Raw genomic sequence first — 18,871 nt, 5'->3', positions numbered from 1 at the left:
AAAACAAAACAAAACTATGCCAAATTGGGATTGCGATAAAAGACTGCATTTCCTTTCAGTATTATTTTGGGACATTGTTGAACAGTCCTGCTCAAAGATTATTTGATTCTCTAGGGAACATAGCTTTGTTTGTTATTAATTTCTACTAACTATGGCCCAGATTCTTAATTGTAGCTTTTTGTCCAGTAGAGTTCCAAAGATTTGTCTGGTGAAGAAAGTTCCACCAAAGATTACAGTTTTCTTGCCCTGTCAGGACTTAATTAGCTTTGTTTCTAAAAGTCTTAGGCTGATTGTTGTACCCTCACCAAATTCATAGGCTGAAGTCCTGACCCCCAGTGCCTCAGAATGTACTTGGAGATAGAGTTTTAAAGAGGTAATTAAGTTAAAATGGGGTCACTGGGGTGGGCCCTAATCCAATAGAACTGGTGTCCTCAGGGGAAGAGGAGACCAGGAGGCAGCATATACAGAAGACAGACCGCATGAGGACACAGAGAAGCCGGCCATCTTCAGCCCACCCAAGAGGGCCACAGAAAGCTTGCCCCGACACACCTCGGCCTCTGACCTCTAGCCCCTAAGATCACGAGCTGCCACATTTCTGTCATGTAGGCCTGAAGCCTGTGCTATTTTGTATGGTAGCCTTAATAAACCAATACACTTACAAAGTTATTTCAGCACAACTTTCCTGACTGAATAAACAAATTCTTCCAAGAAGGAGCTTTAAAGTTTTGCTGAATCTCCAACTAATGTGTTAAAGAAACACTCTATATTTGAATGAAAGTCAAATAAACTTTTAACGTTTCGGAGATCGTATTTTGACAGAAAGTGATAAAATCTACTCTCTGTTCTCGTATTGGACATTTACTCCATCCAAGTCTTCGTTTCCAAATGCCCTATTGTTAATTCTTTTGATATCTGATAACACATCCAGCAGTCAGTCATCAGCCAATATTTTTATCAGCTTTTTTTTTTTTTTTTTAGCATCCTCTAGAGACTTCAGTTAGAATGCCCCATGCCAGCCCTTTTCCAGGTCACCCAGATTTTTTTCCTGCCTTCTTTGTGTTATCTTAGGTCAAAGGTTGCTGACAGATTTTTGGCCACTGAAAGGTCCAAGCCTTAAATTCCAGAGGGCAGGAAGGTGAGGGAAACTGAGGCTTTTCAGGCTTAAGAAAACTGTTAGGGGGACTTCTCTGGTGGTCCAGAGGTTAAGAATCTGCCTGTCAATATAGAGAACGCGGGTTCCACCCCTGGTCCAAGACCTGAGATCTCACATGCCGTCGAGCAGCCAAGCCCGAGTGCCACAACTGCTGAGCCTGTGCTCGAGAGCCGGGAAGCCACAGCCACGGAAGCCCGTCTGCTCCAGAGCGCGTGCTCCCCAACAAGAGAAGCCAGTGCCTTGTAAGGAAGAGGAGCCCCTGCTCACCGCGATGAAAGAAAGCCCTTGTGCAGCCAAAAGTAAACAAATAAATAGATAGACACTTAAAAAAAAAAGCTGTTAGGGAGCAGTCATCTAGCCCATCATGGGGACCGTTCTGTGGGGAGCCGGACACTAGGGATTCTGCGTCAGCCCCATTTCAGTGATGTTAGCAGACATAAAGCCTCATAGAGCTTTGTTGCAATGCATCTGGGACCTTATCTTTAATCTCACCCATCAGAACCTGACGCTTTATTCACAGCAAGGCACTCTCTGCTTATATTACGAAAATAGCTATTCCACATCTCTAGAGTGGACTCAGTTGGGACCATTTGCTGAAGACAGGGAACAGGCCTGATTCCTTACAATGCAATGGGAGGTAGTTGTTTTTAACTAAAGAAAAACACTAGTATTAGTTGCTCAATAGGGTCCAACTCTTTGTGACGCCATGGACTGTAGCCCACCAGGCTCCTCCGTCCATGGGATTTCCCAGGCAAGAATGGCCACCAGAGTGGGTATCCATTCCGTTCTCAAGGGGATCTTCCTGACCCAGGGATTGAACCCAGGTATGCTACATTACAAGCAGATTCTTTTCTATCTGAGCTGCCAGGGAAGAACCCCCACCGAGAAAAACAAAAAACAAAAAAAACCCACTAAGTCATTTTCAATTAGAAAAACATGTATTAGCTGACTCAAGGCACTTGGAGGCCACAAGGAAGCCCTTAGCCCAGGGGAGAAAATGTATCACAGTGTCTGGAATAATTAGTTATTAATAGCTATGTAATTGAATAATTCATTGCAAATTAAATAAGTGATTCACATAAAAATAAATAAGTAAAATTCCATTTCAATTATAATTACAAGTTTAACAGAATTAGCTAGCACTAATTCAGAGGACTGCTGGATTGGGGCAGGCACACAGGGACAGAGATGTCAGTCTGGAGGCACCCAGACCCTGTAAGAGAAATCGGAGACGGCACCACTCTTCTTTTCTTTTATCCCCAAGAGGAAACAGCAGCAAATATGTTAAGTGTCGGTGCTGTGCTGTTCTGTCCACTGCCGAGGAGTGGGGCAAGGGATCTTCGGGAGTAGGCGTTACCCACATCAGACACGTGATGGTCATTGTCTCAAGTCATTTAGCCTTCTCAACTAGCCCTGAGGAGGAGCTACTCTCCGCCTCTTTACAAGTGAGTGAATAAAGTTCGTGAAGTTAGGAACCTCACTCACAATCACATAGTGGCCAAGCTGGGCGCTAAACTCTGAACTCTGGTCTCATTGATTCCCCAAAGCCATCCCTTAGGCACCGATAATTCCAAAGTGAGTCATCAAGTGAATTAGGCATGATCTGGAATCAATGAGCATTTTTTTAAATTTAATTAAATGAATTGATATATTTATTTTAAAAATTCTTATTGGAGTATAGCTGCTTTACAACGTTTTGTTACTTTCTACTATACCGCAAAGTATGACCCCATGGACTGTAGCCCGCCAGGCTCCCCTGTAAATGGGATTTTCCAGTCAAGAATACTGGAGTGGGTAGCCATTCCCTTCTCCAGGGGAGCTTCAAAACCAAGGGTTGAACTTGCATCTCCTGCATTGGCAGGCAGATTCTTTACCACTGAACCACCAGGGAAGCCCAGGGGAATACAAACCACATTTTGAGTCCTTTTGGTGACTCAGAAAATCTCTAATGCTGAAGATATTTTGAGGTCACACTCTATTACTAGAGCATCCACACATCTGACAGAAATGAAAACCTTTTGTAAAGGAAGACAACATAACTCTAAACTTCAAATTACTTCTACATATTATTTCTCCAGCAATATCAAGCACATAATAAGGAACAATCAGGTACGACATCACACCCATTTGGATGACTGTTAAAAACAAAACAAGAACAGAAAATAACAAGTACTGATGAGGACGGGAGATACTGGAACCCTGGTGGACTGTTGGTGTGAATGCAAAATGGTGCAGCCACTGTGGAGAATACTATCCTGGTTCCTCAAAAAATTAAACATAGAATTACCATGTGATCTAGCAATTCCACTCCTGGGTATATACCTCAAAGTTGAAAGCAGCACCTCAAAGAGACATTTCTATACCCATTTTCATAGCAGCAGTATTCACAATAGCCAAAGTGTAGAAATAACCCAAGTGTTCATCAGTGGATAAGCAAACTGTGGTCTCTACACCCAGTGGAATATTATTCAGCCTTCAAAAGAAAGGAGGACTTCCCTGACGGTCCAGTGGTTAAAGATCTACCTACCAATGCAGGGGTCACAGATTCAATCTCTGGTCCAGGAAGATTCCACAGGTAGCAGGGGTGGAGGGTGGGCAACTAACCCCATACACCACAACCTCTGAGTCTAGCTCCAGAGCCTGGGGGCCTCAGCTACTGAAGCCCGCATGGCTACAACCCATGCTTGGCAACAAGACAGCCCAGCATAGTGAGAAGCCTGTGCACTGCAACTAAAGAGCAGTCCCTGCTCCCCGCAACTAGAGAAAGCCTGTGTGCAGCAGCGAAGACCCAGTGCAGCCAATAAATAAATAAAATTTTAAAAATGAAAAAGTGTTTAAGAAAGGAAGGAAATTATAACATTTGTTATGACATGGATGAAACTTGAAGCCATTATGCTAAGTGAAATAAGCCAGTAGCAAAAACACAAATACTGAATGGCTCTAGTTACACGAGGTACCTAGAGCAGTCACATTCATTGAGACATAGAAAGAAGAATGGTGGTTTCAAAGAGATAGCACGCGTGCATGCTAAGTTGCTTCATGTTGCTTCATGTCATGTCCAACTCTTTGCGATCCCTGAACTATATACTTCCAGGCGCCTCTGTCCTTGGGATTCTCCAGGCAAGAATACTGGAGTGGGTTGCATGCCTTCCTCCAGGGAATTTTCCCGACTCAGGGACAGAATCCACATCTCTTATGTCTCCTGCACTGGCAGGCAGATTCTTTACAACCAGAGCTACCTGGGAAGCCCTCAAGAGCTAGAAGGGAGGAGAATGAAAGAGTTGTCATTTAAGGAGTATACAGATTCAGCTTTGCAAGATGAAAAGAGTTCTGGAAATGGGTGGTGGTGAAGGTTGCACAACAACATGAATGTACTTACTAGCTCTGAACTGTACACCTAAGAATGGTTAAGATGGTAAATTTTATGTTAGGAGTGCTGTGCTGTGCTCAGTCGCTCAGTCATGTCCGACTCTGCAACCCCCGGCTCCTCTGTCCATGGGGATTCTCCAGGCAAGAATACTGGAGTGGGTTGCCATGCCCTCCTCCAGGGGATCTTCCCAACCCAGGGATCAAACCCAGGTCTCTTGCATTGCAAGCGGATTCTTTACCCTCTGAACCACCAGGTATTTACCATAATAAAAAACATTGAGAAAAATATTTGAAACAAACCAAAAATTACCAGGCAACCAAAAGACAGATAATACTAATGTGAATTTTTAGGAACAACAAACAGTAGAAATGGGAACTCCAGACAGGGGAACTGCCAGATTATAAAGAAACCCATAATCACTATGCTCAAAGAAGTAAAAGCTTGAAATTTTTGGCAGGGAATCGGAAGGTATAAACAAAATCAAGTGTTTGCTAGGAATTCAGGGGGAAAGAGTGGAGGAACAAAAAGCACTGGGGATTTTTAGGACAATGAAATTGTTCTATATGATATCCTGGGGATAGGTACATGATGTCATGCGTGCACATGTGTACCTAAACACATTGCATAGGATGAAATGTGCACGTCCCAAACTGGAAGCCACCCAAATATCCATGAAGAGTAGAGAGGATAGATAAATCACAGTATAGTTAGACAAGCATGCGGACTGCTCTACTGCAAAGAACATGAACTAACTGCAACTAGATGAGGCCACAGGCATGAATTTTAAAACCATAAGTTAAAAATGTCTTGCTGCAAAAAAATTAAGTGATTTCATATGAAATACCCAAAACAGGTAAAATTATCTGTGCTGTTTAAGGATGCATACCTGAGTGTTCGGGCTGTTTAGAAAAGCAAAGATGAGATTATCGTAAAAGTCAATATAGTGATTCTGTTTGTGAGAGAAATTATGATTAAGAAGGGCTGAGAAAGGCAATATTTCATTTCTTAACTTGGTTGATGGTTACAGGAATGATTATATATTAGTATATATGACTGTAGAGTCAACAAACTATGACCTGTGTGCTAAATCCTGTTTGCCACCTATTCTTATAAATAGTTTTACTGGAACACAGCCTTACTCATTTGCTTACATATGTAAGCAAGAACACAGAGTCTCTATTTCAGCATTTACACAACCATGTGGGGCTCCATGGCCCCTATTTTCTCTAACACATTTGAAGATTCATGGTGTGTTTTTAAACATGTGTATTGTCCAAAGATGCTCAGTTCAGTTCAGTCACTCAGTCGTGTCCGACTCTTTGCAACCCCATGAACTGCAGCACGCCAGGCCTCCCTGTCCATCACCAACTCCCGGAGTTTACCCAAACTCATGTGCATCGAGTCGGTGATGCCATCCAGCCATCTCGTCTTCTGTCACCCCCTTCTCCTCCTGCCCCCAGTCCCTCCCAGAATCAGCCAAAGATGCTACAGTTCATTAATTCGTATTGGTAGTCCATCCCATCCTTAAAGCTAAGTGACTCCACACTCCAGTGGGGGTCTGATAGCCCCTCCTCCCTTGACCTGCCTGCGGATTTGCAAAGTGACTTGACTGTCAACTGTGTTGTGAACGTTCCTCTCATTCTCAGCAAAGCTGCTTAATCCAGGAAGAAGAGTCACCTTTCTTGGGTTTGAGGAACTCTCTTCTTTGTGTAAGACAAATAGTTTTTCAGCTACACGAGAGCTGAGTTTGGGCGCCATTGTTTAAGCTTTCCTGTGCTGCCTTTCGTGATAAATTGAGACTTTTGTTTTGTTTTGTTTTTCTTCCTTGCAGAGGAAATCAAGTACAGGAGAAGTCTTTATGGTGGGCTATATCTGATTCAGCAAAGGCAACAAACTCAGGAAGTTCAAATGTTGTCTCCCTGGATGGACCCAAACACAAAAATACCACCTCCATCTAATAAAGTAGAAAACACTATGCTGGAGCAAAAGATGCAAGAAATGGTCTTTTTAAGAAACACAAAACTCAAGTATTTTTTATCACATCTTCTTAGAGGCCCATTCTCATTAGTCATTCAACAAACATTACAGTATCTAACCAGTACTATGCTAGGAACTCCCCACATTAAGGAGCTTACTTTATAGACAAGGGATAGGACTTTCCTGGTGGTCCAGTGGTTAAGAATCTGCCTGCCAATGCAGGGGACATGGGTTTGATCCCTGGTCCAGGAAGATTCCACATGCCATGGGGCAACTAAGCCTGGACACCACTACTGAAGCCTGTGCACTCTAGCGCCCATGCTCTGCAACAAAAGAAGCCACTGCCGCGAGAAGCCTGCACACAGCAACTGAAGAACAGCCCCCACTTGATGCAACTAAAGAAAGCACATGCACCGCAATGAAGACCAAGCATAGCTAAAACTTAATTTAATTTTTAAAAAAGTATAAGAGGAGGGAGAGCCCAGTGTGAGCAATGCTGGAGTGGGGTTGAGCCCAGGTGGGTATGGAGGACACTGGGAACCCCCACTTAAACTGAAGAAGAGGGGGAGGGCTGGGAAGACTTCCAGGACAAGGGGAAATTGAGCTGAAGTAGCCTGGACACCAGTTAGCCAGAAGATGAGAAGACCCAAAATTCCAGGCAGTCAGAACAGCTTGTGCGAAGGCCCTGAGCTGTGCAAACATGCAGCTCCCCACGAAACTGCAAAGTTCTGTGCTTTAGGGACGTGAGTGAGGTAGGGCTAGAGTAGCACTTGTTCAAATCAGAATAATTTCTATACAAATATTTGAAACTATAGACTTCCATCTGTAGGGAAGAAAAGAAGTCCTCAGGCGTGTGGTCATGGACTTGTCATGCTTTTTGGTAAACAGGACCCAGAGTGTGACAGAAATGTGCACAATCAGGGCACATTTAGTTGCAATAAAAATTGCAACTGTATGATCCTGAGCTAAATACTCCACTTCTCTAAGGCCTCAGTTGATCTACCTACAGAGCAAAAAACATGCCTATTCCACAAATGGATGCACATGAAAGTGTTCTGGGAGCAAATGTGATGTGACGGTAACCACGAATACACCAAGTCTCACTGGGTTTGCCATCAGTGTTATTATGATCACAATTTTTGTAATTATATTATTACCATAGTTTTCACCATCTTGACAAAGTTAATCACTTCCCAGAAAGATGAGCGATGAAAAGAAAGGAGAATAGAGAGGATAAAGTAGAGGGGGAAGGGAGGAGAGGCCCAGGGACTCCAAACCCCAGAGTCCCTGGGGGCAATGGCAGAGGGAAGCCTGCACGCAGGGCCAGGCGGAAGGCCACGGCCGTAGCTGTGGCGTTTGGCTGGGCTGCATGAGAGGCAGGAAGGAGAAGTGGCTCGTTGTGTGGCAGGCAGAGAAATAATAAAAAAGTGAGCCTGTGAACCAACAGTTTGCGACTCTCAGCATATTTCTTGAGCAGCTATGATCACACTCTGTTTTTTGTTTTTAAACGAATAAAAGCAAGGAAATCCTAAAGTGATGTGCCTGTTCAGGTTCCACGAAGCCTTCCAGTGCATAGCCAACACGCGAGCTCAAGTGCCGACTAGAGGAAAATCCCAGAAAGTCTATTCATATCCTAGCAGAATGCAGAATGTATAAAACACGACTCCATATGTGTTTTTAGTTCCATATGTTACCTCTCCTTGGACACAGCCGAAGGCTGGCATAGATCCTATGACAGAAGAAACAGCTGGCATGCAATCATGGGGGGCTGGGGGGAGTCAGGCCTTCACCCCCATACCAGGGAGAGCAAACGTCCCTAGCGTCTCCTGTTCACACTGCTCCTGTGGGCGGGGTAGGCACAATGAGCTCAGCAGGTGCCTCCCCCATCTCTGGGTGTGGGGTGGGCCGTGGGGAAGAGGTTATCGAAGCAGAGAGGTGCTCAAAGGAAGCCAAAGACTAGGACCATTTGTTTAAAGCAGCCTGGCTTCTGGGACAGCTTGAGATACCTGACTAATTCCACACTGCAGCTCATTGCAGCTCATTTGCCAGACTTAGTGCCATGGAAGCCCAGGACCCGTCAAGAGGCTCATTTGTGGTAATCAATGTCATGAAGAAACAAACAAGCCAAAAATGGGGGAGGGGTGGAATTCTGCAGACAATGAAACTAGAAACAAGAAATCAAACGGAGTGAAACAAACTTATTTCCCACAGGACCTCTCAACAATACAGTAATACCAGGTGGCACTAGTGGTAAGGAACCCACCTGCTAATGCAGGAGACATAAGAGATGCAGCTTCGATCCCTGGGTCGGGAAGATCCCCTGGAGGAGGGCATGGCAACCCACTCCAGCGTTCTTGCCTGGAGAATCCCCATGGACAGAGGAGCCTGGTGGGCTACAGTCCATAGGGCCGCAAAGAGTCGGATACAATTTAGCACTCACACCCATGAATCATCAAGATAGGATTTGGGAGTTTCAGAAAGAGAACTTTTTTTTTTTTTTTTTTTTGGCAGAACACTAAACCAGAGTCCTCATAATGCCATAGTGATAAAACACTAGTGCTAATTATACTGTTAATAACATACCACATTTGAGTATCTGACATGTTGAAGAAAGTTTTTAAGGCAGACCTGAAAATACTTTGTGTGTATACGAATGTATTTTATGGATCATCCCCTAGAATACAGCATGTGTGTGTGTGTGTGTGTGTGTGTGTGTGTATAGTCATGTACAGATGTGAGAGTTGGACAATAAAGAAGGCTGAGCATGGAAGAATTGATGCTTTCATATTGTGGTGCTGGAGAAGACTCTTGAGAGTCTCTTGGACTGCAAGGAGATCAAACCAGTCAATCCTAAAGGAAATCAACCCTGAATATTCATTGGAAAGACTGAAGCTGAAGTTCCAAAACTTTGGCCACCTGATCAAAGAGCCAACTCACTGGAAAAGTCCCTAATGTTGGGAAAGACTGAAGGCAGGAGAAGAGAGGGTGAAACAGGGTAAGATGGTTGGATGACATCACCAACTCCATGGACATGAGTTTGAGCAAACTCCGGGAGAAAGTGAAGGACAGGGAAGCCTGGTGTGCTGCAGTCCATGGGGTCGCAAAGAGTCAGACACAATTTAGCAACTGAACAACATCAACAGTATATATATGAAATAACTGAAATCATGTTAGCAATTTCTTTCCAAAGGCAGCTAGACATAGGTAACAGTCACAAGTTTACTGAGCACTTACTGTGTGCCAGGCACCGTGCTGAAATCTTCGTCCACCTGCTCTTAACCTCACAGCTACACTCACTGGTGGTGAGTGCCCTATTTCAGAAACAAGGAAAGTGTCTCTTAGACCTCCCCCAAGAGTGGTCAAGCCCATGGCCCTCTGCAGCCGTGTGACTTTGGACATGGTTCTACAAGCCTTGTTTTCCTCCCTGTAAAATGAGGCGAATAGTACTATCAATTCAAGTGGACTTACAGCCTTGTGAATAGGACCCGAAGGAGAGCCATGTTCTCTTGCACGTGTGGGGTACCGGGCTGGGGGAATCTAAATTTTAGGCTAATCTTCTGGAGTTACCCCATGTAATGATTCATTCAGCCCTCTGAGCCCACTCCCGGTCTCCTTAGGTAAACAGGATCTCTCTGTCAGTTTCTCTTCCCTCCTCTGCCTTTCCCCAGGATGGCCCGAGGCCACATGGGGTCTGTGTGGGAAGACCACATTACTCATGGTTCAGGCCAGGCCACTCTGGAGCATGACAAAGACCGCTAGAAACAGTGGCACAAGGGCCTCAGGCATAAACTGCACTGTCCCCGGCAAACCCACCCACATGGGTCCCCTGGCACATCTTGCCCTCTTCTCTGGCTGCTGGGACTCAGAGGCTACGGCCTTGTCCTCTGGTGACAGGAAGGCCAGTGTCTGAGGCTGGGCATGGCTGAACCTCGGTCACCCTCCCAGGAGACTTGCTCCCTCTCCCTCCGGAGGGCTCAAGGAGGACCAAGGAGGTCTGGATGTGCTTACCCCAAGGTGGCTCCATGCCAAGAGACCCACCCTGTGACCCTGAGTTACATGACCTTTCTGATGAGATCCCTATCAACCACCGCCTGATGTGTTCTATTATACAGAATATTTGGGGGTAGCCCTGTTTTCATTCCTAGGCCTTACTTAGTGACAGTGATGGCTGTGGGTACCACCAGGTCAGGTACCATTGCAATGTGTTCTTACTGAGACCTCTGCAGCCTCGAACATGCATGTCTTATGCACGTGTTTCATAATTATTCACTGAGCGATGGCTCAAACCTATCCATCCCTATGCTGAGCCATGATCACCAAGAATACCTCAAAGTGGTCCCCTCCAGGTTGGTGTGGGAGCAACCTGCTTCTCCCAGAACCCTCCCTGAGAAGATACAAGTTTTAAAACGACATCCACTCATCATAAGATCTTCTTTAACTAGCTTAAGTGCAAAGGCAGTTTGCTGGAAAACACAGAGGAATCCTGCAGAACTCAGCTCTAGGAGGGACAGCTGAGCCACCTAGGGAATGGAAAGTCCTCAGGCATCAGCCCTCTCCAGCTCTCGCCACCTGTATCCACGGCCCCTCACTGCAGAGAGCTTCCCTCAGCTCATCTACCTCCTGGGAAAGGTCCTAAGAAGTTTGGCCAAGCTAAGCGATCCAGGTGGGAGATGGATCTCCCTTGACTGCTCAAGTGCACATAAACATGGATAGGAGGGATTATGTAAGCGTCTAGGCTTCTGACACAGTGATGACACGTGAAAATGATATTTGAGAATGACGATCTTGACAAATTGTTTACATCTTGGATTGGCTCTTTGGGGCCTTTTTTTTTGGCGGCACTGTGCCACTTTTGTGATCTTAGCTTCCCGAAAGGATAAGCACAGAGTCCTAACCACTGGACTGCCAGGAAAGTACCCTCTTTGGGGTCTTAATGTGAGCAATTTTTAACCCAAGTGGAGACATGCTTCTTTTCATCAAACAGACTTTAACAATCTTTAGGCACCTATTGGGATGAGTACTTTTGTCTAGAAACAAAGCATCCAGGCAGATGCTCTTTATAAGACATGCCTCTGTTTTTAGATTTATTTTGTAATTATAAATTAATTATTTATTTGGAGTATAATCACTCTACAATGTTGTGTTAGTTTCTGCTGTGTGTATCAGCTATATGTATACCAAGACACAGCTGTGAAAGTGAGAGTGTTAGTTGCTCAGTCATGTATGACTCTTTGCAACCCCATGGACTGTAGCCCACCATGCTCCTCTGTCCGTGTGATTCTCCAGGCAAGAACAATAGAGTGGGTTGCCATTCCCTTCTCCAGGGGATCTTCCTGACCCAGGGATAGAACCCAGGTTTCCTGCATTGGCAGGTGGATTCTTTACCATCTGAGTCACCAGGGAAGCCCCTATATACAGCTATACGTACACATATACCCCTCCCTCTTGAACCTCCCTCCTGAACCTCCCTCCCTCCTACAGCCTCCCATTCCACCTCTCTAGCTCATCACAGAGCACTGAACTGAGCGCCCTCTGAGAAAGCAGGCTTCTTGCCTCTCCCAGCTGGGGAATTCTGTTCGCTGATTAGCAGGAGGGGGGTCACACATCCACTTGAAAAGTGTCTACTGTCCTTTAGTTGCTTTCAGAGAGATGTGGCAAACAGTGACTTTGGGGATGCTTTAGTGAAAGTTATTTCATGGTGAGCATCATGAGATAATTCCATGCAGACAGCAGGGAACAAACAGCTGTCAGAGTATGTTTTTACCAAAGAATAACATGAACTATGAAGCAAGACAAAGGTTTGTCATACCAGAGAGTCAGCTCATGCTACCATTTTAAAACTGCTTAGAAAATAATTCCTCTACACTCATGAAAACTTAAACAAAAAAGTATTTATGGAAGTCTAAAGTAATTGCTGGGGGTTCCCCAATGGCTCAAACAGTAAAGAGTCCACCTGAAACGCAGGAGACCTGGGTCCGATCCCGAAGTTGGGAAGATTCCCTGGAGAAGGAAATGGCAACCCACTCCAATATTCTTGCCTGGGAAATCCCTTGGACAGAGAAGTCTGGCTGGTTACAGTCCACAGGGTCACAAATGACTGTGCACACAAGCACAGTAATTGCTTAATATGCTTTTGTCCATTCTCTTGGGAAATTATTAAATGAGTCAAGGTATAATTTATGATTTTGCACATGATCATGATTTGAACAAGTGCCTTTTGAGGTTATGTGACACCTAGAAAATGACTTCTTTAATTCCTATGTCCCTTTGCACACAAGGAAACCACTTTTCCTTTTGTATCTGCTTTGTGTTCTATCAGGCTTCCAGAAAAATCCCACTTTGAATGTAACAAAAGAGTTCAAATGTGCTACTCTACAAATTACAGTTTACAAGCAGTCAGTGAGGAACGAAGTCCATTCCTTCTCTTTGCACACATTCTGAGAGTTCCCGGCAGATAATACCATTGATCATGCTGCAGGTGGCCCACCTTTCAAGTGAACGGAGAGGATGGGAGACCGTGGTCAGTGGAAAACAAGCTGTGCAGAAATGGTATGCCCCTGCACGGCTCCGGACCGTGGGCTTCAGAGCAGGAACTGGCAGAGACACGCTTGGTGTGACTTGGAGCTGCCCATCACCCACATGCCTGGGACTGTCATGCCCCCATCAGTTTCTACTAGAGCTTGATCCAGACGACACTCAGAAGGTGGATCCAGACCAAGGAAAATGTCAGCATATGGTAGTGATCTGGGATCTCTCCAGTGAGATTGTCTTGATTCAGCAGTTTGAAAGTCACCATGGCTTATGGGTTTACAGCCCAGTGATCTTAAAAGGTCCCTTTAGGGGCTTCCCTGGTGGCCTGGTGGTAAAGAATTCGCCTGCCAATGCAGGAGACACAGATTCCATCCCTGATCTGGGAAGATTCCACATGGCTTGGAGAGTTCTAGAAAAACACCTATTTCTGCTTTGTTGACTATGCCAAAGCCTTTGACTGTGTGGATCACAATAAACTGTGGAAAATTCTGAAAGAGATGGGAATACCAGACCACCTGACCTGCCTCTTGAGAAATCTGTATGCAGGTCAGGAAGCAACAGTTAGAACTGGACATGGAACAACAGACTGGTTCCAAATAGGACAAGGAGTACGTCAAGCCTGTATATTGTCACCCTGCTTATTTAACTTACATGCAGAATACATCATGAGAAATGCTGGGCTGGAGGAAGCACAAGCTGGAATCAAGATTGACGGGAGAAATATCAATAACCTCAGATATGCAGATGACACCACCCTTATGGCAGAAAGTGAAGAGGAACTAAAAAGCCTCTTGATGAAAGTGAAAGAGGAGAGTAAAAAAAAAAAAAAAAAAAAGCTGGCTTAAAGCTCAACATTCAGAAAACTAAGACCATGGCATCCAGTCCCATCACTTCATGGGAAATAGATGGGGAAACAGTGGAAACAGTGGCTGATTTTGTCTTTCTGGGCTCCAAAATCACTGCTGATGGTGATTGCAGCCATGAAATTAAAAGACAGTTACTCCTTGGAAGGAAAGTTATGACCAACCTAGACAGCATATTAAAAAGCAGAGACATTACTTTATCAACAAAGGTCCGTCTAGTCAAGGCTATGGTTTTTCCAGTGGTCATGTGTGGATGTGAAAGTTGGACTATAAAGAAAGCTGAGCACCGAAGAATGCTCAGCTGTGAACTGTGGTGTTGGAGAAGACTCCTGAGAGTCCCTTGGACTGCAAGGAGATCCAAACAGTCCATCCTAAAGGAGATCAGTCTTGGGTGTTCATTGGAAGGACTGATGTTGTAGCTGAAACTCCAATACTTTGGGCACCTGACGTGAAGCGCTGACTCATTGGAAAAGACCCTGATGCTGGGAAAGATTGAGGGCAGGAGGAGAGGGGGACGACAGAGGATGAGATGGTTGGATGGCATCACCGACCCAATGGACATGGGTTTGGGTGAACTCCAGGAGTTGGTGATGGACAGGGAGGCCTGGCGTGCTGTGGTTCATGGGGTCGCAAAGAGTTGGACACGACTGAGCGACTGAACTGAACTGAACTGGAGCAACTGAGCCCATGCCCCACAACTACTGATCCTGTGCTCTAGAGTCTGGGAGCCGCAACTCCTGAGCCCTGCAACCACTGAAGCCCTCACGCCCCAGAGCCTGTGCTCCGCAACAAGAGAAGAAACCACAGCCAGAAGCCCGGACACAGCAACGAGAGAGTAGCCTTGCTCACTGCAACCAGAGAAAACCCACACAGCAATGAAGACCCAGCGCAGCCAAAAACAAAGAAATAAATTAAATTATTAAGAAAGGTCCCTTCCAGGCAAAAATGGAACATACAGTTGTCTGTTTTCTATAATGCTCTGTCTGTGCAGATGCCAAATACATTCTACTTTCTTGACCAAGTGCATCCGACTCATTAGCTGTATTCAACACTACATCTATTGCCCAGAGACACCTGGTATATCTACAGAAAGTGAATAATTGTGAGGATTGAATGAAATTAAGCACCCTGGATTAGAGATGGTTTTGTGCAAGGAAAAGGCACAGCTGTTGCCCTTTGAAAAGGTGAAATGTGACTAATTGGATCATCTGGAAACCAATTAGACTGAAGTAGGCAAAAGATATAGCTGTTTGGCTAAAAGAGATATGGCAGAGGGGAGAGAGAGCTTTGTGTCCACACAATGTTACATCAGGAGTTGGAATTCTGTGGATATAAACTTTAAGATTTCCCTTCCCTTGTGATGACAAGGGGACATTTTGAGGGCAGATGCTGAGCCTGAGTTAGAGAGAGGTCGGACTTTTCAGGTGCAAGAGAGCCTCTAACTAGGTCTGACTGCCTCATGAAAATTTTTGTTATGTCTGTTGCAAGGCCACATTCTTTGAAAAGAAAATGGATTTTATACCTAATTCTATTTAGCGGTCTATGTGGCTATATGCTGAACTCAAATGAAAGCTATAATTATGCTGCTAGCAGAAGGATCATGTACAGAGGTAAGTGTCCTTTCCACATCCGGCACATAAGGAAGGCAGAAACTGAAAAAAAAAAACCTGACTGTTACAGTGCTAACATATATCTATTCAAATGCTTCATCTGTAAGGGACTGGTTGAACTAGGGGCACCAGCAGTGGTGGGTGGAATTAACCAGCCCTTTGGGTGGAGGGTGTGAAATTGACCCAAAGGCCTCATTAGTAATGTCCTCTCACCACCAGACCTCAGTAGCTCTGGAACAAAACGAGGTAATGTGTGCACTTTGCAGCATCTCGTGTTTGATGCGGTAAACAGCAGAGGCCAACAGTCAACCGAAGAATCCTGGTACCTACTGTATTTCCAGGGTTTCTCGGTGCCTGGTGCTTGCCGGAGCTCAGTAAATATGTGTTACATAATCAGCAATGACGCAATAGGACCACAAGTTGGCCTTGAATAACAGTGAGCTCATCTCTTGGTTATTTCCAATCTCTGTGGAAACGGGTGGGCTTCTTGGGGAGCTTCTTGGGTGGCAGGGGGCTACTGCAGGATGGAAGCTGCCATGCTCTCAGCTCCCAAAAAGGATGCCCACCACTGGGGACCCAGGACCTGAGCATGCAGGCCAAAGCAAAGCCCATGAAGGGGCCTCGCAGGGCCCCCACCAAGTGGGTGCTACTTCTTCTCAAGACAACCAGAGAAGAAGGGCTGCCCTCAAGTTACCTTGGAGAAGCTGCCATGTCCTTTTTCCAGTGGCTTCCTCTCTCCGCCTGTGGGTCCTCCTTCACCTCTGCCTTTCTGCTTTCTCCATCAGCGGTGCTTCCTGGCACTGCCTGAAACCTGTGCCAACCTGCTCCTTGCCCATGCCACTGGCCTCCCATGCTTGCTCCATGAAGGAGTCTCTACAGACACTGTTCGCCTCAGTTCCTGTCTTGAGAGGGGCTGATGTGGGGTCAGGCTTTCCAGGAGGCAGAGTGGTGAAGAACCTTCCTGTCAATGCAGGAGACCTGGGTTCAGTTCCTGGGTCGGGAAGATCCCCTGGAGGAGGGCATGGCAACCCACCCCAGTACTCTTGCCTGGAGAATCCCATGGACAGAGGAGCCTGGCGGGCTACAGTCCATGGGGTCGCAAAGAGTTGGACACGACTGAAGGGACTCAGCATGCACGCATGACGTGGGGTGAGCTGTTCCCTGACGGATGCTTTAAAGCAGCCAGTCCATAAAAAAGGACATTTAGCTGAAAAGAGAAATAGGGCAGACAGCGGCCCCATCACTTAATTACAAGCTCTTCCCACATATCCGCCCATCCTACTATTACCTTCTCCCCAAAAACCTCCCCAAGTTTCAGGACCAGGGTGATCCCTGGCACAGCTCAGCAAAGGAGAGTCAAGTACTACCTGAGGCGGCTCCATTGACCTGGTCAAACCTCAAGGCTCAGACTCTGCAGTGAAGATGCTATGATGTCTCCACTGGGACTGCCTTGGAGTCTTCCCCTGACACCCAGAGGATGGGGACCCCCTGACAACTACATCACAGTGCTGTCACATGGAAGGCAGTTGGCACTGTCTGTGCACTGAATCTCTGCCCTGCTTCCAGAAATGGTTGTCAAATGTACATGTGGTGTTATTGGGGGTGCCTGGTTTCTTGTTTTGATCTTTCTTGTTTTTTGACGTTTTTAGAAATTTTGGTAGAATACACATCAGTTCAGTTCAGTTGCTCAGTCGTGTCTGACTCTTTGCGACCCCTTGTACTGCAGCGTGCTGGGCCTCCCTGTCCATCACCAACTCCCAGATTTCACTCAAACTCATGTCCATCGAGTCGGTGATGCCATCCAACCATCTCATCCTCTTCGTGCCCTTCTCCTCCTGCCTTCAATCTTTCCCAACATCAGGGTCTTTTCCAACGACTCAGTTCTTCGCATGAGGTGGCCAAAGTATTGGAGTTTCAGCTTCAACATCAGCCCTTCCAAAGAACACCCAGGACTGATCTCCTTTAGGATGGACTGGTTGGATCTCCTTGCAGTCCAAGGGACTCTCAAGGGTCTTCTCCAACACCACAGTTTAAAAGCATCAATTCTTTGGCGTTCAGCTTTCTTTATAGTCTAGGTCTCATATCCATACAAGACTACTGGAAAATACACATAAAACATAAAATTTACCATTTTAAAGTGTACAATTCTGTGGCATTAAGTACTTTTACATTGTGATGCAACTATTTCCACTATTAATCTCCAGAACTTTTTCATCATCCAAAACTGAGATTTTGTATCCACTGCTCAACTCTCCATCTCTCCTCCCCCAGCCCCTATATATATATATATACACACACTTTATATATAATTCTTTGGTGATGGACAGGGAACCCTGGCATGCTGCAGTCCATGGGATGGTACAACTGAGTGACTGAACTGATACAATTGTTTATATTTAATATATACTCTTTATCTTTACTCTTTTTAAAAAAAATAATAGCAATATCAATGAGTATGGCATGGTAAATCAGCACAGGTTTTGATTTGCATTTCCCTTTTGATGAAAGTGAAAGAGGAGAGTGAAAAAGTTGGCTTAAAGCTCAACATTCAGAAAACTAAGATCATGGCATCTAGTCCCATCACTTCATGGCAAATACATGGGGAAACAGTGGAAACAGGGTCAGACTTTATTTTTTTGGGCTCCAAAATCACTGCAGATGGTGACTGCAGCCATGAAATTAAAAGATGCTTACTCCTTGGAAGGAAAATTATGACCAACCTAGATAGCAAGTTAAAAAGCAGAGACATTACTTTGCCAGCAAAGGTCCGTCTAGTCAAGGCTATGGTGTTTCCAGTGGTCATGTATGGATGTGAGAGTTGGACTGTGAAGAAAGCTGAGCGCCGAAGAATTGATGCTTTTGAACTGTGGTGTTGGAGAAGGCTCTTGAGAGTCCCTTGGACTGCAAGGGGATCCAACCAGTCCATCCTAAAGGAGATCAGTCCTGGGTGTTCATTGGAAGGACTGATGCTGAAGCTGAAACTCCAATACTTTGGCCACCTCATGCAAAGAGTTGACTCACTGGAAAATACCCTGATGCTGGGAGGGATTGGGGGCAGGAGGAGAAGGGGGCGACAGAGGATGAGATGGCTGGATGGCATCACCGACTCGATGGACATGAGTTTGGGTGAACCCCAGGAGTTGGTGATGGACAGGAAGGCCTGCTGTGCTGCAATTCATGGAGTTGCAATGAGTCGGACACGACTGAGTGACTGAACTGAACTGAATGACTAATGATGCTGAGCATCTTGTGCTTATTGGCCATCTGGATATCTTCTTTGGGAGAACAAAATCCTTTGCTCATTTTTTAACTGGGCAATTCTATTGTTCTTATAGCTTCCCTGGTGTCTCAGAAGGTAAAGAATCTG

This window comes from Oryx dammah, unplaced genomic scaffold, assembly GCF_014754425.2.
Source record: "Oryx dammah isolate SB20612 unplaced genomic scaffold, SCBI_Odam_1.1 HiC_scaffold_25, whole genome shotgun sequence".
In the NCBI taxonomy this organism is placed as follows: Eukaryota; Metazoa; Chordata; class Mammalia; order Artiodactyla; family Bovidae; genus Oryx; species Oryx dammah.
This window is presented reverse-complemented; position numbering follows the sequence as displayed.